The following is a 12698-nucleotide window of genomic DNA, read 5'->3' as shown; positions in this document are numbered from 1 at the left end:
GCAGGTGAACAGCTCTAACCATAGAAAGGAGGTATAAGTTCAGCAATAAATAACAACAATTAAAAAAACACACCATGTTTATTGTGGTTTTGTTCACAATAGCAAAGAGTTGGAAACAACCTAAGTGTCCATCAACAAACAAATTGATAGAGAAGCTGTGGTATAGTCACACATGGAATACTATGCTGCATTGGAAAACAAGGAACTCAGGAAATATTATTCAAAATGGATGACTCTGGAGGACATTATGCTGAGTGAAATATCTCAGTCACAAAAGGACAAATATTGCATAATGCCACTGTTGTAAAATAGGACTGATATAGGGGTTGGGTGGGAGACTGAGAAATATGGGATAAATTATGTATACTGCATTGAAACAGATGAGAGAGAGAATTGTTTAAAAGGGATAGATGATTAGGTATTACTGTCATGACATGAGTCCAGAATGAAGGCTGCATAGTGGAGTGGACTTGGGGGGGAGGGTTTGTATAACAATGAAAGAATTTTTCTTTTACTTTTCAAAGAGAAGAACAAACTGGAGTGGAGGGGTGGGCAGAGAGAAAAGTACAACAATGAATGAATGGAAATCCAAAATTGCTGTAAAGTTTCATTAAAATTAATAAAAAAAAACCAAAAGACCCCCCCAAACAAAAAAAAACAACCACCCCACAAAACCAGTCCACCTGCTGGGGGCTGGTGGCCCAGTAACCAAATGAGGGAATTTAACTATCCTATGACCTTTCTCCCTGTACACCTAAATTACTTAAAGCCTCTTTGCCCAAAAGGTTTAACTAACCAATCATGATGTATGTAAAAACTAGTCAATAGAAGAAAAGAGACCCCAGCCACTACCTTGTAAGCATAAATAGAGAACATTTTGCGTTTGGGGAGCTAACCCTTAAGAGGCTGTGGTGTTTGTAAGCACTCCTCACGGACAACAAAGTCTTCCTTGCTTTATCAAAAGAGATTGTAGCACTGTTTTTTCGCCTGGAGTCGCTGAGCAGGAGGTCGAATTCCTGCAACACATTGAACACTAATGATCGAAGACCAGATGAGTTGTGGGATAATACCCATGAAGAAAGCAAAAGGTCATTACAAAGAGGAAAAAGAAAAACTCGAAGTGGATGTCAGAAGACTAAAAATTGCACTAGAGCATTGAGAAGCCAAAACAAAGGGAAAACATACTGAAGTAAAAGAGCTGAACAGAAGATCTCAAAGGACAGCTTGAGAGGACAAAGAAAAGTATAATAATTGAATGTGCAGAGAGCTGGAATTGGAGAATAAAAAGGGAAGAACTCGCTCTGCAGTTCTCAAGTTGAGAGAGCTGAAAAAACAAATTTAAACCTTGAGCTGCAATATTGAAAGATGCTATGGGCAATGCATTGAATGGCCCAGAAAGCATCAAAAGAAGCTGGGGGAATACACAGAATCACTGTACCAAAAAGAACTGATTGACACTGAAACACTTCAGGAAACCATGAGCAGGAGCCTATGGTAATAAAGGAGGAAGTGGAAGCTGCATTGAAGGCCTTGGCAAAAAATAAGGCCCCAGGAATCAATGGAATACCAAGTTGTTTAAATTAACAGATGTGGCCTTGCATGTACTCACCAATCTATGCTAGGAAGTTTGGAGGACAGTGATCTGGCCAACAGATTGGAAGAGGTCCATGTTTGTTTACTTTCCCAAGAAAGATAATTGAACAGAATGTGGAAACTATTGGACAATATCATTAATATCACATGTAAGCAAAGTACTGCTGAAGATCTCTCAAGAGCAGCTAACAGTCCATAGATAGGGAACTGCCAGAATCTCAAGCAGGATTAACAAGAGGCCGTGGCACTAGGGATATCATTGCTGATGCCAGATAGATCCTGGCTGAAAGTAAAAAATAACAGAAAATGTGTAGTTTGCTTTATTGACTATGCAAAGGCATTTGACTGTGTGGATCATACCAGGTTGTGGCTGACATTGAGAAGAATGGGAGTCCCAGAGCACTTAATTGTGCTCGTGTTAAACTTATACCTGGACCAAGAGGCTGTTGTGCGAACAGAACTGAGAAGGGAGTACATCAGGGCTGTATTCTCTCTCCATACCTATTCAATCTGTATGCTGAACAAATTATCTGAGAAGGATCGTCTTTCTTGAGAATGGGAACAAGGGTGGGGTGATCTACTGGAAGACAGTGAACAAGAGAGCAATGAGCCCTGATGAAGCACTGATGGGCAAAATATAGTTCATTTTGTATATAGTATAGTTCATATAGTGGGGTAGAAGGTTTTTAGAACAAAGAAGGAAGCAACAAGAACCAAAACCATAACGTTTTGCTATAAATACGGTGTTGTTATAAAAGATAGAAAATGTTGTAGCTTCATAATCAGCAGCTACAATCTTCTTCCGCAAGATTCTTTTGTCTTTCTCCTTCCGAGACATTTTTCTGTTATCAGCTTCAGAAAGTTTCCAAATCACTTCTCTGGAAACAGCATCCTCCCTTTTCTGAGCCACCTTGTGCTTGAGAACAAATATGATATTCTTGTATGCAAAGGCTACCAAGTAAGTGCTTACTAGGGTCATCACACTATACCGAACAGCAGATCGAATGAGGTCCATATGCCATATTCAGCAGTACAGATAGATGACGATGGAGGACACAAGGAAGAAGGCATTGCCAAAGAACAGTGTAGAGGACTTGGCCAGAAAGGTTACAGCTGAAAGCCTCCTGCAGGAGCAGACCCTCCTCAGATGGCTGCTCTTAAGGTGCCTTTGGGAGCCATGGTGAAGCTGGAACTGAGAAGCAGGAGGGCCAGACTGAGAGTGCAGCCAGAGTGGCACCTGTGGCACTGCTGAAAACAAATTCTTATCACCAAACCGATAGGCAGCATCATGATGAGTGGAGAAAAGATTGAAACTGTCAACAACTTCATCTTACTTGAATCCACAATTAACACCCTTGATATCAGCAGTCAGAATATCAGGAGATATATTGCACTGAGAAAGTCTGCAGTTTAGAATCTCTCCAAATTAGTGAAGAGTAATGATGTCACTTTGAAGACTAAGGTGCATCTGATTCAGGCCATAGTCTTTCTGACCCCTTGACAATGAATAAGGATGGCAGAAGAAAAATTGATGCCTTTGAGCTGTGATGTTGGAGAACAGCACTGAACATCCCATGGATGGCCAAAAGAACAAGCAAATATGTCTTGGCGTGAGTTCAGCCGGAGTGCTCTTTGGAGGCAAGTATGATAAGGCTTTGTCTCACATACTTTTAGCATGTTGTTACGAAGGGCAATTTCTTGGAGAGGGACATGATGCTTGGAAAGTTGGAGGGTCAGCGAAGGACAGGAAGGTTCTCAACTAAGTGGATTGACATAGTGACCGCTGCATGGGCTCTTCTGTGTCAGGGAGTGTTAAGATGGCACAGGATAGGACCAAGTTCAGATCTGTTGTTCACAGGGTCACTATGAGTCATACTTGCCTCCATAGCACCTAACGACAACAACATTTTAAACTCTCCTTCTCCTTCTGTTGCTTTAGACAAATTATTATTGCTTGAATGGTTACTTGCAAGCTTTTAAGACCCAACAAATTGACATACAGCAAATATGCAACAAACTAGCATATAGCACAGAAACACTAAATACATAACAATAGACAACCAATATAGTGAAGTAGTAGTTGCCCAGTGTTTAGAAGTTGTCGTGGACATTGTGATTATTTCCCCATCATCTGTATTTCCACAATGTTTAATAATTATGTGGCTTGAATTATTAAAATGTGTACAGAATCCTACAGGGCCTCCATAAGAAAAAGACTGATCACACAATTACAAAATGGGCAAAAGACATGGAAAGAATTTTCATGTTGTTATGTGCCGTCGAGTCGTTTGCAACTCATAGTGACCCTATGTACAACAGCCCTAAACTATACTCTATCCTGTGCCAATCTCATTGCCTCTGACACACCCATCCTGATTACCCCAGTCACTGAATCAATCTACCTCATAGAGGGTCTTCCCCTCCTGCACTGTCCCTCTATTCTGCCCAACATGATGTCCCTCTGTAAAGACCTGTCTCTCCTTACAACATGTCCAAAGTATGTCAGACGAAGCCCCAGAATCCTTGCCTCCAAGGAGCAGCCTGGTTTAATCCTCTCTACGATGAATCTGTTTGTTTTCTTGGCAGTCCATGGTACATTCAATGCTCTTCTCCAGCACCACAGCTCAAATGCGTCAATTCTCCTTCTATCCTCCCTAGTCATTGTCCAACTCTCTGATGCATAATGAGTGATTGCAAAAGCCATGGCCTGTATCAGGCGGACGTTAGTCTCCAGAGAGACACTGTTGCTCTTGAGTACTTTAGAGAGGTCCCTAACCACAGACTTTCCCATTGCAGTACGTTTTTTGGATGGCCAACAGATACATGAAGAAATGCTCAAAATCACTAGCAATAGGAGGGAGCTCTGGTAGCCCAGTGGCAAAATGCAGCACTGCAATCCTGAAGGCACACGATTCAAATCCACCAGATGGGGGGAGCTCTGGTGGCCTAGTGGCAAGAAGCTGCACTGCAATCCCAGAGGAACACGGTTCGAATCCACCAGACGCTCTGCCGGAGAAGGAGGTGCAATATCCTCCTGTACCAGTCAGATCTGATTTGACGATACACGCGCACGCGCGCACACACACACACACAAATTCACCAGATGCCCCGCTGGAGAAGGAGGGTCAATCTTCTCCTGTGCCAGTCAGATCCGACTTGGCGGCACATGAAAAGAAAAAAAAAATCACTAGCCGTGAGGGAGATGCATATCAAAACCACGATGACACACCATCTCACTTCAGTAGCAGTAGCAAAGTTTAACAGGACAGCAAGTAATGTTGGAGAGGATGTGGCTATATAGGAACTCTTTTACATTTTTGGTGTGATTGTAAAATGGTACAACCACTCTGGAAGGCAGTTTGGTGCTTCCACAAAAAGTTGAACATATAATTCCATATGACCCAGCTATTCCACTGCTTGGAATATACCTGAGAGATTGAGAATTGAGGCACAAGTGGGGACTTGAAAACCCATGTTCATAGCAGCATTATTCATCATTGCAGGAATATGAAAACAGCCCAAATGTCCAACCACAATTAAATGGATTGAAATGTTATGGTACATTCACACAATGGAATACTATGCAGCATGCAGTAGCAATGATTTTATAATTACCTCACTTGGTAGGGACTGGAGAGCATTATGCTAAGTAAACTAACTCAGTTCCATAAGGACAAATATTATATAAGACCATTATTATATAATGAGTATGAGGACCCAAGGAGGGGAAGAGTCGGAGCAGAGAGGTGAGGATGGGTGGGGGTGGAGAGTGCTAATCATTGGGTCACAAAATATGATAGGTGGGGTGTGTGTGTGTGATGGAAGTGAGAAAGATCCAGTGTGGAAAACAATGTATGTGAACTTTGTAAATAAAACAAATGTTGTTGTTGATTGTCGTTGAGTCGAACATGACTCATAGTGATCCTATGAACAAAAGGCCTGAAGCCTTGCTATAATTGTTGTCACTTATCAAAGTTCATAGAGTTTCCAGAGGCATGTTGTTTAGGAAGTGGATGTATAAAATAAAAATTTAAAAAGTAATGATAATTGTGTGGTTTAAGTGGATGTGAACCTATTCCTGCCACAGGTGGGCTCAACTTATCTAATCCTATCAAAGCTATACAGGTTCAATCAGAGTAAAACTCTGGACTTTTGTTCAAAAATTATGACAGATAATGCTCTCTTATAGTTGAGAATGACAAAGCTGACTTGAAGAAACCCCAGCCTGAAAAGGAAACTGATACACACGAGAACAGCAAAGCCAAAGATTGCAGAAAATCAGTATTAGTGTCTGTTCAAATAGAAGTTTGCCTTCATGTTGATCTTTTTCATTATTTCAATAAATACATTTTTGTTAAGTAATTTTAAATTGTGCCATGCAAAGAATTACTTAATATGTCTCTTCTACCCATACTCTTTTTAACTTCAATCAAATGATTAGATGGAACTATGCAAATAAGGTATGTAGAATATTAATAAGGATGTGGTCAGTTTTTCCATCACTTCAGACTTAAAATGAGCCATTCCAAAGCAAAAAGGGACATCTTACAACCACCATAAAATAAGAGGCAAGAATGGAACATTTCTTTTGGACCTGGGATCCATGCTCTGAGATCTTCCTCAACCGAAAAGAGAGTATAGCACCTTGCTGAGATGTCACCATGGTGGAAAACTGGCAGAGAAATGGTGGCAGAAGAGGCAGAAGAACCAGGAGATGAGCAGGAGACAGTGTTGTGAGTGCCTGGGCCCACAAAGCAAGAAGGCTATGTACTTAGGAATAGGAGGTGTGCTGGTGAAATGAGTACCTCTTGGTAAAATGGTGATGAAGGCAGATGTTCAAGATTCTCTGAAGGACTTGGCAAAAAAAACAAGGCTCCAAAATTGATGGAATACCAATTGACATATTTCAGCAAACAGATGCTGCCCTGAATGTGCTCATCATGTTGTGCCAGAAATTTGGAGGACAGCTATCTGGCCAGCTGATTGGAAGATATCCATATTTATTATCATTCCAAAAAAGGGTTATCTGATACAAAACAACTGTGAGATATCATCTCACCCCAGTAAGAATAGTAAAATTCAATAGAACAGCAAACAACAAATGTTGACAAGGTTGTGGAGAAACTGGAACCCTTATTCACTGTTGGTGAGAGTGTAAAATGGTGCAACCACTATGGAAGGCAGTATGGCAGTTTCTCAAAAAGTTGGAAATAGAAATACCATTTGACTCAGCAATTCCACTACTGGGAATATACCCCAAAGAGACCATAACTGCCACCCAAGCAGATATATGCACACCCATGTTTATCACAGCTTTGTTCACAATAGCAAAGATTTGGAAACAACCCAAGTTCCCATCAACAAACAAATGGATAGAGAGGCTGTGGTATAGTCACACAATGGAATAATATGCAGCCTGAAAAACAAAGAATACTGAAATATTATTCAAAATGGGTGACTTTGGAGGACATTATCCTGAGTGAACTATCTCAGTCACAAAAAGACAAATAAAAAAAGAAAGGGATAGAGTGTGGAAATTATTGAACACTATCACTACCATCACATGCAAGTGAAATCTTGCTGAAGATTATCTAAAAACGACTGGAGCAGTACATCAACAGAGAACAACCAGAAGTACAAGCTGAGTTTAGAAGAGGCTGTGGCACTAGGAACATCATTGCCAGTGTCTGATGGATCTAGGCTGAAAGCAGAGTCCCAGAAGAATGTCTATCTGTGCTTCATGGTTTGTGTGGATCACAACGAATTGTGGATAACCTTGAAAAGAATGGAAATCCCAGAATACCTGATTGTGCTCATGTGAAACCAGGAGGCAGTCATCAGAGCAGAGCAAAGCAAGGAAACACTGCATCATTCAAAATCAGGAAAGACTTGCATCAGGGTTGCGTCCTGTCTCCATACCTGTTCAATCTCTATGCAGAATATATCATTTGGGAGGCTGGTCTTTAAAAGGAGGAATGTGGCATCAGAATTGGAGGAACACTCATCAACAACTTGCATTATGCAGATGACACAACCTTGTTTGCTGAAACTGAGGAGGACCTGAAGCATCTGCTGCCGAAAGTCAAGGACTGAAGTCTTTAATATGAATTGAAGCTCAACATCAAGAAAACAAAGATTCTCTCTAATTGGCCAACTAGCGGCATGATAGATGGAGAAGAGATTGAGACTTCTAACAATTTCAGCTTGCTTGGATCCACAATTAACACTCTTGGAACTAACAGCCAAGAAATAAAAAGATGAATTGGATTAGGAAAGTCTTTTGTCACGGACCTCTCCCGAGTGCTCAAGTGCAAAGATGTCAGTCTAGAGACTAAGGTTCATCTGAGCCTGCCCTTCACAATTACTTGCTATGCATCAGAGAGCTAGATAATAAATAAAGATGACTGAAGAAGAATTGATACCTTTGAGTGGTGGTGCTGGAGAAAAGTGTTGAACATGGACTGCCAAGAGAACAAACAGGTCTGTCCTGGAGAGGGTGAAACCAATTTGTTTTCGGGAGGCAAGGAATTTTAAGCTCTGTCTCATGTACTTTGGACATGTGGCCCAGAGGGATTAGTTCTTGGAAAGGATACCATGCTTGGAAGGGTGGAGGGACAACACAGGAAAGGAAGATCCTGGATGAGATGGATTGACACAGAGACTAGGGTAATATGGGCAGGTGTGTTGGAAACAGTGAGATTGGCTCAGAATAGGACAGATTTCAGAGCTATTGTACATAGGGTCACTATTAATTTCAGGCCTTGACGGCACATAAAAACAACAGAGCTCTTGTGGCCTAGTGGGAAGAAACTGCACTGCAATCCCAAGGGCACACAGTTCGAGGCCACCAGCTGCTCCATGGGAGGATGGACAAATCTCCTACCGTGCAATCTGAAAATCCACTAGAGGATCAGCTATCAGTGGGTTCTGACTCTGTGATACACAACAACAGCAGAACTTTACCACTTGTCCAAGGAGCGCCGATCCCGATGGACTTCAAGGCTGAAAATCTCAGTCAGAGCCAGGTAGTTTCTGAGCATAGATTGTAACATTTTACGTCCCTAATAAACCCCATAGTCATAAATATGGTCTGTGAGTTATATGTGTTCTATTGCAGTGAATTATTGGAATCTAGTAGAGAAGAAGAGTGTTATAATTAGTAACTGGTGTTATAATTTTGAAAAAGCTGACGGGTAGACGCATGTCTCAACTCTGCTCCAAGAATAAACCTTAGGCTGTTGATGTTGACCTTCCTCCCTCATTATGAAGTTAGAGGAGGTCAGATACCTCTACTGCCAGGTCCTTTTTTTCTTTTTCCAGGTCCTTTTTACAAGGTGAATTTTCTTATTTTTTGCAACTGAAAACATCTTAACTGCTAGGTAATTATACAAGACCCAGAAGTCAATCTTTTTCAGACTGTGGAGAGCAGCATCACCCAGGATGATTGCTATAAATATTGTTCTGAGCTCTGTATCTTCTGACTTGAGTTTTCTACAGAAATACAAATTTTTAAAAATCTCTTCAGTTGATTTGAGAATACATTAAAAATTGAAAATCAGTGACCTAGATGATCTTCAGACAGGGTGTCACTGAAGGGATTCAGAGACCATGGTTCAGAGACCAGACAAAATGATTGCTAAGGTCTCTTTTGAGATCTAACACAAGCCAAGCTCAGTGATATCACTCCCATTTGTTCTTTCCTCTCAGCCTATCCTTACTTATCCTAACCGTATTTTTGAGACTAGTGGAAACATTTTTTTAAAAAATGTATATTCATTAATTGTTGTATATTTTTCCCTCCCCTTCCCCTAGTCCACTTTGCAGTGCACCTCTTATTCCAGATTGTTGCCATACATATAATACCTAATCATATATTTCTTTCAGACTGTTTTTCCTTTCATCTGTTCCAATCCAGCGTTCATTATTTACTCACTCTTTTTAGAAACTTATTTTTATTTTGAAGCATTTCTTGATCATGGTACACTGCTTGAGTTTCCCATCCAGTAGCACACACTTACTTTTCTCCCCTAAGTCAGCATTTCCTTTCTTTCAAATGTTCATGCCATGCAAATTAGGGACTCTGGAGTTTAGGCTCAGGTGACCCTTTGGCACTCAGAACCAAAGGTCCCTTTTTGTCTGAACCCTGAGTAAGAGCAGGCAGTCTTCAGGAATTTCTCTATATTTCAAGGCAATTGGTGCAGAGAAGGAACCTGGATTCAAAGTCCAATGTCCTACATTCTACTTCCTAACCTGCCACTGCTCAGCTGAGTGCTACCACAGACAAGTTACTTCCTTTTTCTGAGCCACATTATTTTCAGGATTAAAGAGGAAAGCATTCTGAAAGTACAGCCCTGTGGAGACATACTGTATTAGTAAAAACTCAGCTCACTGTTGTGGAGTCAGAAGTGACTCAGAGCTGACCCTCTAGTAGGTTTTCAGAGGCTATAAACTGCATGGGAGGAGAGTGCCCATCTTTCTCCCTTGCTGGTGTTACTGGTAGATTTGAACTTCTTTAGAGGTTCTACCTTTGGCTTAGCAATTCAACATCTCGAAAGCTTCCTATTCATAAAAAAGGACAGTCAATTATGTATTTCAATCCCCTCAACTTACTTTTTTCATCTGTAAAATGGGAATAAATGCAGTTCCTAGCTCATAGAGCTATTGAAAAATGAAATGTAAAAATACTGTACTGAAACTTCTGTGTGCTTGGCAGATGGAAGCATATCTCCATACAGATCCTTGGTGGCACAGTTTTTAAGTGTTCGGCCAAAGGATGAGCCATAGCTCGTTGTGATCCACACAGTCAAATGCCTTTGCATAGTCAATAAAAGATATTCTCTACCCTGTGGGAGAGAAAGATTACTGCTTTGGAAGCCTGATAGTGAGAATCCACTTTTTGCTATAATAGGGTCATGAGGAATTGGTATTGCCTTGATGGCAATAAGCTTGGTTTGATGATGGGTATTGCCTCTATAACTCAAGTTTACAGTGGCACACAGTGGAGACTTCGATGACAGCTGGGACCGGTCCTAACTCTAGGCACATGAGGGAGAAAAAGGCAAAAGGAAAGGAAGAAATAATCCAAGATATTCTGTGGGATTCTAGGTAGGCAGGAGGGGCACTGGTTGATTATGGCATCAGGGATGGCCCAGCTATCTTGGAATCTTTCCCTCATTCTGAATTTTATGTACCAGTTGTTGCTGGGAAACCTGCTAGATATTGGAAAACACAGGTGGCTGTCAGCGGGAAGGATCCAGAGATAGACACATGTTTAGTCGTGCATTGAAACCTGTCTGCATCTGTACTTCATTTCTTTTCCTCAAATTAAGCTAAGAAGGCATCTGAGGTGAACCTCAACTGATTTCATTTACTCCATACTTACACAAATAGATACATCTGCAGTTACCCAAGGCCCTTGGGCTAAGGGTGTTTGTTTTCTTGTTGTGTACCTTTGAGTCAGATCCCAGGTCCGAATGACACAGGATGAGATTGCCTATCCTTCTTCAGTGGAGCATTTGGTGGATTTGTTTTGGTTTTTCTCTTCTTCAGTGCAAAGTTTGGAAAGGAAAGTCTGAGAAAGCTCAGCCTAACTATGTCTTTCCTCCTTTAAAGGAAAGTCAAACTATGCTTGAATTGTGAAACTCTGCTCATGACCTAAATGACTTATGACTGCTAGCACTTAACAAAGGAGAAGTGTTTCTAAAATTTACCAACACTTGGATTCAACCATCCATTGTAGGTAGTTTATCATTAGCTGTGTTAAGGGCAGCGACCATAAATTAGATACACTGGGAAGTAGAGGTATCACCAGCACTGGCAATTGTGTTTATTGTTACATTATTCATCCATCTATTCTAGTTAATAAATGTTCATAAAATAGACATGAAATTAGTAGTACAACAGTATATAGATGTTAAATCCTCCCACGGGGAAGAAGATAGCATTGAATATATAGAGGAAAGGTCCTGGCCCAGGCTAGGGAATTCTGGGTGACGAGATACACAAATCGAAGGACTAATACATAGCAACAACATAAATAAGTCTAAAAATAATTGTGCTGAGTAAAAGAAATGGCATTAAAACATAGAGTACTTATTGAATTATGATGTTGTTGTTATGCCTGTTGTTCTACAACAGATGGAAACTTTGCACAATCTTGCATCATCCTCACAATCTTCCATCTCCTGAAGCCCTCTCTCATTTGTACAAGAATATTCACAATAGCCTCAAACTGGAGAATTAATGGGAGAATCTATTTAATTTTTTAATGTAATAAAATATTTGGCAATTTTTAAAAAATCTACACCTACAGCCAGGATAAGATAGATGAATGGGACCGTCTAAGAATGAAATCCCTATGCACACCCCAAAAACTTCTCCAACAGGGTAAAAAAGGAAGCCACCGACTGGGGAAAAAATATTTGGCAATGACATGTCTGATAAGGGACTTACATCTAGAATTTATAGAATACTCAAACCCCACAATAAGATAAAGGTAAACAACCCAATTGCAAAATGGACACAGGATATGAACAGACACTTCACCAAAGAAGACATTCAGATGGTAAACAAACACGTGAAGAAGTGTTCAAAATCCTTAGCTCTAAGAGAGATGCAAATCAGAACAACTATGAATAGTGCAACCACTGTGGGAGGCAGTGTGGCACTTTCTGAAGAAGTTGCAAATAGAAATACCATTTGACTCAGCAATTTCAATACTGGGAATACACCCCAAAGAGACCATAACTGCCGCCCAAGCAGATATATGCTCACCCATGTTTATCATGGCTTTGCTCACAATAGCAAGGAGTTGGAAACAACCTAAGTGCCCATCAACAAACAAATGGATAGAGAAGCTGTGGTATAGTCACACAATGGAATAGTATGCAGCCTGAAAAACAAAGAACAACTGAAATAACCTACAACCAGGAGAAAATAAAATAGATGAATGGGATCTTCTAAGACTCAAATCCCTATGCACATCCAAAAACTTCTCCAGTAGGGCAAAAAGGGAAGCCACTGACTGGGAAAAAGTATTCGGTAATAACATATCAGATAAGGGACTTATATCCAGAATTTATGAAATACTTGAGCACCACAACAAG

At 40.6% G+C, this 12698-nt stretch overlaps 1 pseudogene; it reads right to left on the bottom strand.

Annotated features, from left to right (window-relative positions):
* Positions 1-2170: 2170 nt before the first annotated feature.
* Positions 2171-12698, bottom strand: part of LOC102860058 — a 41167-nt pseudogene continuing 30639 nt past the window's right edge.

The sequence above is a fragment of the Elephantulus edwardii genome, unplaced genomic scaffold, assembly GCF_000299155.1.
Source record: "Elephantulus edwardii isolate Elephantulus edwardi_28Jun2011 unplaced genomic scaffold, EleEdw1.0 scaffold00243, whole genome shotgun sequence".
Lineage (NCBI taxonomy): Eukaryota > Metazoa > Chordata > Mammalia > Macroscelidea > Macroscelididae > Elephantulus > Elephantulus edwardii.
Note: the sequence above shows the minus strand (reverse complement) of the source record. Positions and strands in the feature narration are given on the sequence as shown.